Source organism: Solanum lycopersicum, chromosome 1, assembly GCF_036512215.1.
Source record: "Solanum lycopersicum chromosome 1, SLM_r2.1".
In the NCBI taxonomy this organism is placed as follows: domain Eukaryota; kingdom Viridiplantae; phylum Streptophyta; class Magnoliopsida; order Solanales; family Solanaceae; genus Solanum; species Solanum lycopersicum.
In genome coordinates this window covers 31,210,329-31,226,909 of record NC_090800.1, presented here as the reverse complement: position 1 = coordinate 31,226,909, position 16,581 = coordinate 31,210,329, and the positions used below count along the sequence as shown (strand labels likewise).

At 28.6% G+C, this 16,581-nt stretch overlaps 1 long non-coding RNA gene across 1 annotated transcript; it reads right to left on the bottom strand.

Annotated features, from left to right (window-relative positions):
• Positions 1-14,647: 14,647 nt before the first annotated feature.
• On the bottom strand, positions 14,648-15,939 carry LOC138348343 (uncharacterized). Its single transcript, XR_011220871.1, has 2 exons — positions 15,759-15,939; positions 14,648-14,949 (listed from the first exon to the last, which is right to left on the bottom strand). It is a non-coding gene; the product is annotated as an uncharacterized lncRNA (long non-coding RNA).
• Between the last annotated feature and the right edge of the window lie 642 nt (positions 15,940-16,581).

Here is a 16,581-nt window from a genome sequence, read left to right as displayed (position 1 = left end):
TGACTTAGGACGCTAAATTTCTTAGTCTTGTATGTATGAATGACATGAGACCTTAAATGATGTTAAGAGAGTCTTTTATGTAAAAACCTTGAACCTAGTGTTAAAGTTATGAATGTTGAAGTCGTTAGCGGTAATGGTATTCTTCGAAGTAAAGGAATGATGGACTTACGATTAATTGACTGGAACTTCATCATATTAATACTTTGAAAAGTCATCATAAGCTTCTTGTAACCACTGTAAGAACCTAAAGGGCCTCTTTGGCAGGGTAAATGTAATTGGATTATGAACTAGATATCGAACCCTTTTTGTGAATCTTAAGTGTGAATTACTCTATGAGAACGAAGGCTAGCACCAAGTGAGTATGGTAAGAGAAGTAGTTTTAGTCAAATAATGAGACTAGAATACAAAGCATGCCCTTCATATTTCTTAACCATGTGCCTACATGGGATGTGTCTAAGTTCTACCATTGGCAAGTAGAACAACCTCATCGGAGTAGGATAGAACTCCGGATTCCATGTCTTCCTTTTTTCATTGAAATAGAATTCTGAGTTCTACTTAAATATGAACACTATAGGGACCACAAAATTAATTACCGAGGTTTCCTATTATGGAAATAATTTCAAATAATTAATTTGAATTATTCTTACCATAATAAATTATCAATCATTCCACTAGAAATTTGTAATTGCACTTCTTTATTTATATTTCATAATTCCACATTAAAAACTTATGTGATTCCCCATGTTAAGATTTCAGATATTAACCAATAAATTAAATTACTGATGAATTTAACTTAATGATTAATTTCCTTTAGAGCACTAGTTATTTCATGTGTTGGATTCATAAATCCACTTGCAAGGTTTGACACGATGAAAACTTTTAAGTTTCTAAAAAAAAGCATATCAATCAATCTAACAAGACATGAATTCCATCAACGTAACTAATTTATTGTTTCTCAAATCTATATAATTATCATCCAACTTACCAAACATATTGACCCATCTCAAAATCTCACCTTTTAATAAATCAAAACGATAATTAATATATACAGATCATAATAGTTATAGCAGGATTAAGAATATAAGTACATTTAATAGTTTTGAGAATATGTTTTTGTCAGCCATTCTAAAACAACTATTTCTACTGGGTTCCAGTCAATACATACAAAATGTACTAGCACAAGAAGTTGACACTATACCGTTCCCATAATCAAGCAAATTAAATATAATCTTGTGCTACAATAGTACCTGATGACATGTCCAATTTCCATCCTAGATTCTGAACCAAAAACTTTATACTGATAAGATTTGATGATTTAATTCTCTGTGTATAAGCTAAAACTCTATATACTAAATCATCTACTATATAAGTAAATAGACACCATAAACGAAAATATGATCTATTGAAATTGAGGAAATATTTATCCTCTAGTAAATAATATTTCTTAACACATGGTTAATAATATATATCCCAACAGTATGCGTGCCAATTACTTATATAGTAGATAATTTTTATGTATGGAGTTATTTAACTAATACATGAAAGATTAACATTGTCGGTTGTTATAATTTTTTAATTAAATATTCATAATGTAAGATGAGTTGAACAAACATCTTGATGATTGTAACACATGATTAAATATAACTCATGTAAGAGTTAGTGTTTCAATTAATTTTGAAACAAATTCATCCGTTTTGAATTAACAAATACATGAATGTGTGTTGTAACATTCATTTACATTAAAACTATGTTATAAATATTTGCAAGAAGTTTTTTTTAATTCTACGTTATGATTTTTGGAAAGATAAGTTTTTTGTTTCCAATTCATGAACCTAATAAATTCTATTAATTAAAAAAATAATTCTTCCAAACTTTTTATCCTATAAATTGAGTTTCTTTTGGTTGAAAAAGAGAAGCATTCAAACAAAAGTACTTTCCCTTGAGAACACTTGTGAGACATTGATCAAAAGGTGAAATCACCAATTCAAGAATAGAAGAGCAACATTCTTGATGCTACTTGTTTTGTGGCTTACTTGAATCTCGAAGATAGAGTTGTTATTTATTCTTTTGATTGCTCGTGGGAGAGACTCCAACTATCTTCAAGAAACGTATTAACGTGCCTCTAAGCCAAACAAGTTTTATTTTGTATTCCTTGTAATTTTATCATTCTTGTTCATTTGTTTTAGCAATTTGAAGATAGTTGTCTCTATGGCATCCACATCAATAACGAACAATGTTCCATCTTTGCCTAATCCTAATTTTAAAATATTCTATGTAAAAGACTTTTCTAGATGGCGTGGAAAGATGGAATTCTTTTCAAGGCGATTAAAGTTAGTGTATGTTCTTGAGAAACCTTGTCCTGAGGCTCCGAGTTCTGAGGTAGCAACGGACGAAGCTACTTTAATTAAAGAATAAATTGCCAAATGGCAAGATGATGATTACTTATGAAAGAATTATATTCTTGGAGGAATGTCCAATAAATATTATGATCAATATTATATTAAGTGTAAATTTGCTAAAGAGATTTGAGATACTCTTAGAGCTATTCATTTAGCAGAAGAGGCGAGTTCAAAGAAATTTCTTATTTCAAATTATATGGAATTCAAAATGGTTGATGACAAGTCAATCACTGAACAAGTACAAGAATTTCAACTTATAGCTAATAAAATTGTTATAACTGGAATTGCTCTTGATGAGAACTTTCATGTTGGTGCGATTGTCTCAAAACTTCCTCCATCTTGGAAAGAGTACAGAAGCAAACTTGTCACGATCCAAAAATGGGCATGATGGCACTCGTCTTATCCCACCAAGACAAGTCAGCCTAAAATTACAATCATTACAATAAAATGCGGAAAAATTTATAAGTTACTTAAAAGTACCCCCAAAACCTGGTTGTCACGTGTACAAGCCTCTAAAGTATTACAATTGATTCAAAAGAAAAACTCAAGTCTCTAATGAACTTGTTTCTAGAATAAAACAAGATCATAATTATGGAGAAGAAAGTCTGCTGAGATGGAAACAACTACCTCACAAATCTCCAAGAAGCCTCGGAAAAGAAGAGAATGACAAGTGCAACAAAAATCCAGGCTCATAACCTACAAAAAAAATTTGTAGAAGCAAGGGGTGAGTACCAAACCACACGGTACTCAGCAAGTAAACCTCTAAACACAAGCTAAGGGGATGAAATACGGGTACTCCTACCGCCCCAAACCGAACCTCTACAACTACAACCTGCACTAAAATCAACCCAACCTAACAACTCACAGTTTACATAGCACGTAGCTCAACAACAACACTTAGACAAATTACATATCCTCAACAACAATACTTCAACAAATTACATATCCGCAATAACAAGCTCAATATTGATCAATCACAAGTTCAACAGAAAGACAATCAGAAGATCAGCAAAACACGATATCGAGTTCACTAATGATAAGTATGTGTGATGCAATGTAAAGTATAATGATGCCTGTCTGACCTAGTAATACACACCCGCTGTCTCTTAGTCCGGGACCCATGGGGTACATATCTGTCCATGCATCTGTCGCGGCGCACGACACGACCCTCGATAATAGAACCATTGCGGTGCGCAACATGTCCCTCGAAATACAGTATCCATCGCGGCGCGCGATACGTCCCTCGAAATGGTACATCCTCTTAAGTACTTATCCTTTCTCAATGCACATAACACTTGTCACAACCAATGCCTCAGAATAATGCAGATGATAAATTCACACAAATAATGAGGAGATGACCATTTTCATAACATCGCACAGTTCACAACCACACAAACATGAAGTCACATCGACAATGATTCAACAAGCCTTCAACCCTTTCTCAACAAAATCACACATAAACAATTAATCACATTGCCTTTTGTTATACCCTTTATTTTTTCATCGTTATAACTAATCAATGTGAACAAGTCAACTCATCACCAATCCCATTATTCCCAAACATATACCACAAGGAAATACACACATTTCATACACTTAACAAGAGTTTAGAAATTCACTTGCCTCAAATAGTCAAATAATTACTCCGGGTTTGAGTCTTCCCTTTCGTTGTACTTCCAACTCAAAGCAATCTATTCAAATTAATAATAACAATAAGATTTTGAAACTAACAACACACATATTACTCTTTGTCTAGTCTAGACACTGAACTCACTCAAATTTATAATCAAATTCTTAAATTTAATCTCAATTAACATGTCAACTTTCATATTTTCCAAGTTTCAAGTTTAGAATTAAATTTCGATATATCAATAACTTTAGTTTATAATGTAGTTAGTAACTCAAAAATTTAACCATCCACCATTTAAATCCACAAATTACCTAATGATTACCCACAATCATTAACCAATGATTACATTAGCCATTAACAATTTTCCACGAAGAAACCGTTGACATAAGATTAAATTCAATTTCTCTGCTTTCTCTATCAAAGCAAACATTGTTATTATAATAAAATGATAAATAAAAAAAATGTGTCAAGTAGTTACTAACTCAACTTAAGATTAACTAAAATACTACACATATACAGAATAGTCACCGACCTCGCTTCCATGTGTATATTAACCACAAGTGATATTCCATTATAATGGATCAATTTTAGGAAATAATTATTGCTGAAATTATGTACTTTTATCCATAAATATTACTCCCTCAAGTTCAATATAATTACACTACCAGATTATTGATTTCTCTTCTATAACCAATATTATAATAATAACATTAATATATCTCATATCAATATAGACAATACAACAAGATGTTAACAATTATAATGACTTACTTGAAGTACGCATGCAATACCATCGCAAGAGCCGCCACAAAAAAAACGTTCTTTTCTAATTCCCCCCCCCCCCTAGATTATGATCTAAAAATGTCAACCCTAATAACTTATGTTAATATATATATATGGGAAATTATTATTAATAATATACAAATTACTCCCAATTTAATTAACTATTGTTAAATGACTATTCAAAATTATCGAAAATAACCTTTTAGATCCGGGTCATTACAAAACTTTTACACAAGAAGGAAGATTTGACTCTTGAACAATTATGCAACACTTGCAAATTGAACAAGACACACGATACCGCGACAATAACATCTTGAGGGAGCCCATCATGAAAGCTCATGTTGTTGAAGAAAAGATCAAGAAGGAACCTGCCAATAATAAATTTTTTAAGGCAAAGAAGAGTAAAATTTCAAGCGTACTAATTCTAATTCTAAGTCGATTGAATGTTATCATTGTCATAAAATTGGTCATTATGCACGTGATTGTAAAATTCTTAAAGCTGAAAAGAAGAAAGAAAAGGCAAATAACAATACAAAAAATGAACTGATGGCAATGGTCACAGAAGCATTTGTAGCGAGAGATCAAGTGGAGTGGTGGATAGACACTGGTGCAACTCGTCATATATTAGGTAATCGAAATTCTTTCACGACATATGAATTAGTGGGGGGCGATAAAGTTTTGCATATGGGAAACTCATCCTCTGCTAAGGTTGTGGAAAAGGGAACTATTGAACTAAAATTCACTTCCGAAAAGATTGTCACATTGATAGAAGTATTGCATGTTCCTGATATTCGAAAGAACTTGGTGTCAGGTACGCTTTTTTTGAAGCATGGTTTTAAAATGATTTTTGTGGCAGATAAATTTATTTTGTCTAAACAAGGCATGTTTGTTGGAAAAGGTTATGCTACAAATGACATGTTCTAACTCAATATTGAAAATGAAAATATTTTTGCTTATATTGTGGAGTCTTTAGATTTATGGCATGAACGTCTTGGTCATGTGAATTTTAGATCCATTCAACTTATGATGAAAAATGGATTAATTAAAGACTGTGGAAAAGATCATGTTGCTAAGTGTATTACTTGTAGTAAATGTAAAATAACAAAGAAACCTTTTAATTCTGTTGAAAGGATATCCACACTTTTGGAATTAATCCACACTGATATTTGTGAGATGGATTGTTTATCACGTCATGGAAAGAGATATTTTATGTCTTTCATTGACGATTACTCAAGGTATACATATGTCTTTCCATTAAAATCAAAAGATGAGGCATTTGAGACTTTTAAAACATATAAAGCGAAGTTGAAAATAAATTGAGTTTGAAGATTAAATCAATTAGATCTGATAGAGGTGGAGAATATTTAAAATTAAATTTTATTGATTTTTGTGAAAAAGAAGGCATTGAGAAACAATTGACTATGTCTTATACACCACAACAAAATGGTGTAGCAGAAAGAAAAAATAGAACTCTCATTGAAATGGTTAACTCTATGCTTTATGGATCTGGAATCACTGAAAATTTGTGGACTGAAGCCTTATTTTCTGCATGTCATATTTTGAATCGAATTCATTCCAAGAAACATGATTCATCTCCATATGAACTTTGGAAGAATCGAAAGCCAAATATAAATTATTTTAAAGTATGGGGTTGTTTGGCTCATGTTATATTACCAGATCAACAATTGACTAAGATTGGATATAGAGGAGTAGATTGTGTATTTATTGGTTATTCACAAACCAGTAAGGCTTATAGATTTTTGAATCTTGAGACTCCAAGCCCTCACACAATTATTGAATCGTTGCATGCAAACTTTTTTGAGAACATATTTCCTAAGAAAAAAGAGCCTTCGGAACAAAATACAAGTTCTTCTATATCTACTCTTAAAATAAAAATAGTTGAACCTTTGGAAGAAAGTCAACCAAGACGTAGTGCAAGATCAGCCAAACCAAGAGACTTTGGACCAAATATTCAAGTCTATTTAGTTGAAAGGGATCCTGAAAGTTATGCTGAAGCAATGGCTTCACATGATGCTCCTTTCTGGCGTGAAGCTATTGATGATGAAATGCACTCCATTATGTCAAACAATAAATGGATTTTATCAGACCCTCCTGGATGTAAGTGTATTGGTTGTAGATGGATCTTTAGAAAGAAATTAAAATTTGATAGAACCTTAGATAAGTACAAAGCTCGTTTGGTGGAAAAAGGTTTTACTCAATTGAAAGATATTGATTATTTTGATACATTTGCACCTGTAGCTCGAATGACTTCTATTCGACTCTTGATTTCTTTAGTCGCAATTCATATCCTGGTAATACATCAAATGGATGAGAAGACTGCATTTCTGAATGGAGATCTAGATGAAGAGGTTTACATGAAACAACCAGAAGGATTTGTCGTTCCTGGTCAAGAACACAAAGTTTGTAAGCTTCTTAAATCTCTTTATGGATTAAAACAAGCTCCAAAACAATGGAATGAGAAATTTAGAAGAGTAATGATTTCTAATGGCTACTCAATCAATGGTGGTGATATTTGTATATTTAGCAAATTTCAAGAAAAATCTGGTGTTATAATATGTCTTTATGTAGATGATATGTTGATCTTTGGAACTGATATTGAAAGAGTCAAAGAAACAAAAAATTTTCTAGCTTCTCAATTTGAAATGAAAGATCTTGGAGAAGCTGATGTAATTCTGGGTATTAAAATTATAAGATCAGCGAATGGCTTGACTCTTACTCAATCAAGTTATAATGAGAAAGTTCTAAAGAGATTTGGTCACTTTGATGACAAACCTACTCCTACACCATTTGATCCTAGCATCAAACTAATGCGGAACTCTAGTGATGTTCTCGACCAGCTGATATATTCTCAGATTGTTGGGAGTCTTATGTATGACATGTATTGTACCAAGCCGGATATTGGTTATGCCGGAGTTGAACATTGGAATGCCTTAATTCGTGTTTTAAGATACCTGAAGGGTACAATTAATGTTGGCCTGCGTTATTCTACATTTCCCATTGTTCTTGAAGGCTATAGTGATGCTACTTGGAATTCTGATCCGAATGACTCTAAATCTATTACTGCTTGGATTTTCACTTTGGCTGGAGCAGCGATCTCTTGAAAATCAAAGAAGCAGACATGTATTACTCATTCAACCATGGAATCAGAATTTATAGCTATGTCTTCTGCTGGAGAAGAAGCTGATTGGTTGCGATCAATGTTGATAGATATTCCTTTATGGAGTAAGCCAATACCACCTTTAACTATCTATTGTGATAATCAAGCTGCTATATTTCGGGCTTCAAGTGACTGCTATAATGGCAAGTTGAGACAAGTTCGTCTCAAACATAATCATGTCAGGAGATTATTAGAGGAAGGCGTGATATCGCTTCAATATGTGAAGTCCAGATTTAATTTAGAGGATCCTTTGTCTAAAGGGTTAGACAAAGAGTTAGTGGTGGAAACTTGTAATGGAATGAGAACAAATCCCATTGTAAATTAATTGTACTTTATGGTAACCCTACCTAATGATGTAATCTTGGGTTCAAAGGGAAAAACAAGTAAAGTTACAATTCTGCAGCACATCAATAAAATTCTCATTTTCAAAATAAAATAAAATAAGTAGATGTGCATGATTGAGATTCTTTTCTCTTCATAAATTTATAAGACCGATCTCTGTTGGAGTTAGTAAGAAAACTCTTGATAAATTTTTTTCGATAATCCTGCTGAAGAGAAGGATGAGATTATATTCTCTTAATAAGTCTATAAATCGATTTCGATTGGAGTGTGTAGGAATACTCTTGATAGATTTACCGATACTTTGTGTAAAGGAGGATGAGATTAATTTCTCTTAATGAAGTTCATAGACTATTTGGTCGGAGTATAAAAAGTTACTCTTGATGAATTCACCGCACTAAGTGCGAAGTGGAGGCCGCTTCAATAAGATTTTAACAGGAAAATCTTAAAGCACTTGGCTAAAAAAAGATTCAGGACACATGGTCGTAAGGTGTCAAAGGATTTCGATTTTCACCGGAACATAGTGATATGAGTGGAGTATTTTTCTAACTTCATTCAATGATGCACTTAGTTCAAGATATGTTCACTAAGTAGTCAATGATTTAGAAAAAACCTTCACTAGCTAATAGTTCAAGTCCAAAAGCCACCATTATTGATGCATGTTGCTAGATTAATGTCTCAAATTTTTTTTTGAATTTTTCAAAGATAAAATTTCTTGAAACAAGTGGGGTTTGTAAGAGTTAGTGATTCAATTAATTTTGAAACAAATTCATCCGTTTTGAATTAACAAATACATGAATGTGAGTTGTAACATTCATTTACTTTAAAACTATGTTATAAACATTTGCAAGAAGTTTTTTTTAATTCTACGTTATGATTTTTGGAAAGATAAGTTTTTTGTTTCCAATTCATGAACCTAATAAGTTTTATTAATTAAAAAAAAAAAAGAAAAAACTTTTTATCCTATAAATTTTGTTTTTTGTTTGAAAAAGAGAAGCATTCAAACAAAAGTACTTTTCCTTGAAAACACTTGTGAGACATTGATCAAAAGGTGAAATCACCAATTCAAGAATAGAAGAGCAACATTCTTGATGCTACTTGTTTTGTGGCTTAGTTGAATCCCGAAGATAGAGTTGTTATTTATTCTTCCGATTGCTCGTAGGAGAGACTCCAACTATCTTCAAGAAACGTATTAACGTGCCTCTAAGCCAAACAAGTTTTATTTTGTATTCCTTGTAATTTTATCATTCTTGTTTATTTGTTCTAGCAATTCAATCTTAGGTAGAGGAATGATTAAATACCAACTACTTGTGCTAGTGTATTTTTATGTATAGAACGAACCAAATAGAGATATTAGTTTATATTTGATCAATCTTAATAAACAAATTCTTCTATCTATTACATGTACTTATACTCTAATCTTGATATAATTATATATAATAAAATTATGTAGTTTGATTTATTATTTTAATCTATTAAAAGCTGAAGCTCTATTGAGTCAATATATGCCTAATAAATTGGGTAATAACATTATATTAGTGAAATAATAATTAGGTGATAGAACTATGTCTCAGCGATAGTAGACAACCTTTTATAATTACTGACAAGTTTGTAGGTGAATTTTTTATTAGTCATGTAAAATAAATTATGTATAATTATCAATGCTAAAATTAGTCAATATATTATTTTTTATAATTGATAGATGTCGATAATTCTAACACGGAGAATGCAAATAAAATGTAATGGTACATTTCAAATTTCTACTGTCTGATTAATTAATCAATTTTTAAAACGAAAAGAATTGATCCGAAAGAAGTAATATTATTTGTCTTTTATAAGGAATAAAATCATTTCATTTCTGATAGTTAACTGCTGATTTAAAAACGAATTCATATTCTCTATTATAGTGAAAAACGTTTTTGGCTATTTATAGATTTTTAATTGATTTTAATACCATTAATCACCCTAAATGCATGTGAACATTAGACTTCTTCTAGAGAATTGTATGAATATATAAAAGATGATTTCCATCAGGGAAAATAGTTCTTTTCCAAAAAGAAAAACCACTTTCCCTAGCAAGAGTTTATGTTAAAAATTCAGTTAGGAAGACAGCAGAAAATCAGAGCTTTGTATGAAAGCTTCAAAATATTTGAATACTTGCACACTTTTTCTACATACACATTTTATTATTTTTTAATTTTTTTTGTTTAGGTATTTGTCAAATATATTCATCTTTTGTTCAAAAGAATATTCATATGTATACTATATTAGTGTATTCATTTTTTGTTTAACAACAATTTATTCATTTTTCAAATTATCGTGTTCATATGCTAAATTGTTATACTTTATCTTGTCTAATTTATTAATACATTAAGTTTTTACAAATACTTGTGTTTTGAATATATTAATACTTTAAATTTAATAAATACAGATACTAATTTGAATTCATACAATTAATACAATTTCCTTATTAGTTCATTATAATTAAAATTTTATCGATGTATAAATAGAAAAATAAAAAATATTTACAATAATATAGCTAGAAAAAAAGCTAAAATATAGTCATTTTTTTTATAAATATCATACTTAGCTCTTGAACTTTAATAACCCTATAAATATAATTATTTTTATAAGTTGCTCTTGATTTTTTTCTCGGTATACAAAGTACTGTGAAGAAGCTAGCATTTGGTATTGTCTAAAATTTATATACCAACACTTATAATTAAAGCTTTCTACGTAAAAGATATTCCATTTTTAAAAAGTTAATTTTCAAGGAGATTGAACAAATCTTTATATGTACATTTAGTTATAATTTATTGAATTTGTATTAACTTTTAATTAGTGAAGTGTCATATCTATGATATGTCGAATTAAAATAATTTAATATCTTTTTGTAACATTAATAAATGAAAAAAAGATTTTTGAATAGTTTTTTGCCATAAAAGTCAAATCATACTTAAATGTTAATTATTGTTATAGGTATTAAAAAAAGCCAGCCTTACAAAATTTAAAAAAGTGTTGAAACAAATAAGATTATTATAAAGTGGTGTGATTATAGTTTAGTTATTTAGGTATATTTTATTTTGTAATAGCTAGTTCTTTCAAGGGATTCAAGATAAGATCTTCTTATATTCATATCGTAATAAATGTAGTCTTGTTTATATTAAAAAATTCATTTATAAAAATAGCATGATTGAATATTAAAAAAACGAGTAGAGGCAAAACTATTTTAAAAAAAATGCATTTTCCATTTTATTCTCACTAATAATTTTTCTTGAAGAGTACAACCACCTCAATTGTTATCAAAGCAAAGCATGTACACTTAAATATTGAATAGTTGTGGAACATAATATATAGAGGAGACAAACTTTTATATATGTAAATTATGTTTAAAAAAATAAAGCTATAGCTACTTTTATCGAGGCATAATAAAATTTAGTGAATATATCGAAATGTACACAAGCTACATTAGAGATTTACTATCATAAAAAACAGAACATGAAAAATATAATTTGTTTTCGTTCCATCAATCACATCTATACGAAAAGCAAATTATAGGAAAATCAAATGACATCGAATTTCTTTCATTTCAATAATAATACACGATCTTAAATAATATACTTAGATTATTATCGAATAATAGTGTCATCAATTTTGAATTCCTCATTAATTTATAAGTTAATAATAAATCATCTTTACAGAATGCTTCTAACATTCTATATAGAATTATTTAGTAGGAAGAATTTGTAAAAAACATTTTTCTCTCCCATTAAAAACTTTTCGATCTAATATGAGAAAATTTACTTGACTTAAATTTAAAAAATAAATATGAAAAGGAGAAAATAATGGTAATATATACATATTGAGTATGAAAACTAAAGATATCTAAAGTATTTTTCCCTTCCTCTAAAATGTACTTGTTTCATAATGTTTAGTTTACGATTTAAAATTTCAATAAGTAGGAAAAAAAATGAAACAAATGAAAGGTCAAATAAATGTATACACATTAATGAGATCAAATTTTTTAGTATCTTTTTTATTTTTTGACACTTAACTTTTCCTTTTCTTTTATTTTATTTAGTATATAATTATTCAATTTTCTATTCAACTTCAATATTTAAGAAATTATTTGAAGAAAAACACGAGAGAAAATATAAAAGTTGCAATAGTATTTTGAACACCATTAAAATTGATAGAGATTCGTAGCGCAACGACAAGCTAAGGGTATGTACAAACTTAATTGGTGCCTGAGTTTAATTCCATATAATAAGATATTAAAAATACAAATAAAAAGGTTGAAGCTAAAAGAATATCTAAATGCATATTATATCTAATAAATAAAATATATTATTATAGTGGGAGATGAGAAGTTGATCAATGGTTGAATAGAAAGATTTTTAAGAAATTTAAACTAAAATTAAATTAAATGAATGAAAAATGGTCAAAGAAGAAAAACAAATAATATGAAAGTCATAGAGAGATTTCACATATCACCTTATTTATATTTTTCATTTATTATATATATAGATTTATATTATAATATTTAGTCTTTATTGTAATTGCTTTTTTTCCATTTATTGACATTAAGAAATGATCTGTACATTGGAATGTAATGTTCTTGTTTATTTAATTTAAATTAATAATAATAGTCAAAATTACATTTGAAATGTCATGTTTTTAGAGTTTTTTTTTTATCATTTACTTTTCTTACTAGAACAATCACCAATTATTTATCAAACACTTTTAAATTATCAGTTATTTTTTGTTCCTACCTGAATTATCACTAGATTTGACCTAAATGAAAAGAGGGATTATCTTTTTAGTTGAGTGGCGTTACAAAATGGGTGAGACAATCTTTTGAAGTTGTGTGGTACTTTTGGAATTCTTAAAAGGAAAATTTAGTTTTTTCTAATTCATTCAATATCCATTTGTTATAAAAAAGAGTATAATATGTGAACCTTTATTAGATGTGAATGGTATAAACATATATTCATAACTTGTCATAACTAGTAATTAAATTTAAAAACTTAGGAAGTTTCTCAGTCCCTCTAAAATTGAAGAAAACACTTCAATAACTCATTCATTAATAGATTATAAATGTAGAAATGCTTAAAACATGTAATGACAACAAACTAATAAACACATCCATTCTAACAATGTTCATTTTGTGAAATACATTTTATATCAAGGAAGAACAAAGAGTTACAATAATACATTTCTCGCTATTAAATAGCAAAATATTGAGATATGCTCAAATTTATGTAGATAATTTTTATTTTAGGTGAGCACATGAAATCGTGCATAGATATTAATTGGAGATTGTTGATGATTTCAATTGTAAAGCATATTTATTTATATTCAGATAACCTGGGATTTTATTTCTCTTTTTCTTCTATTATTTGACAATATGAATAGTAATTTCATCTTAGATAGCTTGTAGATTTCTTACCTCATATTATATCTTATTTTCTACAAGTGTTGAATGGTTTATGATGTCTTCTAAGAGAAGAAATCATTGTTATCGTTTAATACTTGGAATTCTTAGTTATCTTCCTCATAATGTAATCGATGTCATTTAGATTCATTTGCCTTATAGATTAGGGAGTGTCTTACTAAAGAAATGAAGGTATCACTAATTTAGTCTTAAAAGTTGTCGCTTTATGAATCTATTTGAAAAACAAGAGAGAATTTACTAAATCCTACACTCAAATTTATGTAGATCATCTACCAGACTTTGATCCTTTATGAACGGCCGATTACTAAGTTCACCCTCAATATTATTCATCTATAAAGTTTTATTGAGATTAAAAATTTCATATGTTTCCTTTCAATAAATGATATTCAACATTTTTTTCTTCACCTTCTATATAGAAAGAAGTACAAATTGTGCATCAATGTCATTCATCGAGAGGAAACATATTATCAATCTTAGCACCAACTATCTAGACGAATAACATCGAGGATAAACTTAGTAATGTGATCTTTATATATGAAGCTCAAAAGTTTGATCGATGATCTACCTAAATTCGACTATAGGGATTGATAAGTTTTTTTTTGTTTCCTAAAGAGTTCATCAAGCACCCACTCTATAAATACACTAGTAATACCTCAATTCTTTAATAAGACGCTTTTTATCACAGCTTCTTTAAAAGGCAAACACGTCATAAAATAAGAAATAATATAAGTTAAGGAATCTATAAACTATATGGAGAAATATTATGTAAACTATTTTTATGAAACTACTATTAACATTGTCAAATTAATTAAAGAAAAAATAAAATAAAATTATTAAACTATTTGGATAAGAAATAAGGTTCATTATAACTGGAATCATTAATATGCTTCTATTAATATTTGTAATTGTTACACAATTACTTATATTAAGTTAACATACTAAGTGGTACACAAAAGATTTGATAAGTAGTTCTAGATATTTAAAGAAGTAAATAAATGACACAAATCATGTTAACACATCATAGAAGAAAACAGAATTTAACTCATAATAGACCCATCTAGGGTCAAAAGACGTAATTGACCATAAAAATTAGGCAAACCCCAAATTCCTTCATTGAATAAGTTGTCTACACCACAACCCTCAGAGTCCAACCATTTCCCAGATTCTGCCATTTATTTCAAAATTCCCTTTGTTACATAGAACTCAACGCACAAAGATAAACAATAGGTGTTTACAAATAGTTTCAATTTTTTCTTTAATATTATCAACTCATAAAATCTCCTCATTTTCTAGATTTTGAGCATAAAATCAATAGTTTTACTAGTATTAAAATTTGAGAATTCTAATGAATCTATGTGACTATAGCACTACACTTATCGAAAAGAAAAAGAAATAATTTTAATTGAAAAAATGATAAATATCTTTTATGAGTGTTTTAATTATACGACACTAATTGAACTCTTTAAATCTTCGGCCTTAATTAGGATAAGGAATTCACTTTCAACTCTATATAGGAAATGGGAAAACAATTCTATGCTTTTACGAAAAGCAAACATGTTCTATATAGGTGTAATATCAAGAATTTACAAAACATTCGTCCAAGATTACAAACCACTCAAATCTCTTAGGGTTTAAAAGAGAAACTTAAAATTTATGTTAGGATTCACCAAAACAGCTTATAACATAATGAATTTGACACTCAGAATTGAAAATAAATAAAGCTGGATTAATTCACAAAAATATAGGATTTTGGAATTAGGTTTAAATATTAATGTGAACAATTTCTCTTTACACATCAAAATCTAGAATAATATTACATAAAAACAATAACCATACAAATTAGATTGAAAGAAACAGAAGGAAAAAACTTTCAGATAAAATTGACAAAAAGATATATATATATATATATATATAAGCACACGCCCTCGTACCTTAAAATAATAAAGAATATCAATAGATTAGTTAAAAATTTACCTAAAATTGGAAGAAAAGTCGATTGGAGTCCAATGGTGAATTACATTGTTAGGTAGGGCTTTTTCTTATACAAACAATGAAGCCTAGAGAATGGATTTTGAGGAAGAAGAAGAAACTTTTTGCTCTTTTTTTCTGAAGGCTATTATGTGTGAGTCTCTAACTTCACACATAATAATTTGTCTACACTCTATCTTTAACAAGATATATATAGTCTAACCTTGCGTACATTTTACGCTTCTATCTTTGACTATATATATATATATATATATATATATATATATATATATATATAAATTTAATCCTTCTTTGACTAGGTATGTTAATGTATGATTAATAGTCTACGTATATTCTACGCTCCTTTTTTTTGACTGAATACATATATGTTTAAAACTTAAAGTACATTCTTTTCTCCTATCTTTGACTGAGTATTTATATATTTTACCTTTCTTTGACCTCTGACCTTTGACTAGATATTTTATTGTTATAATATGAGTAATGATCATTTTCCATTCAATATATATATAAATAATAATTTGTTTTTACCTCTAATGATTAAATATTTATGTGTTTTCATTCAATATTTCTATGTAGATAAATCCTATTTTGAAATGGTCAAAATAATAATATAATAATTAGTATTGAATTCATGAAATATAACAAATAGTTTTGTAATGTTATTTTTTTGATTTTATTGTATGTCATCAATACTATTGCAAGTGTTATTTAGTGATGTAAGTTTTTTTTTTTATAATTTTATTTATATAAGTAGAAAAAGAAATGAAATGAAACAAAAAAAAAAGATCAAATATATGTAAAATCATTG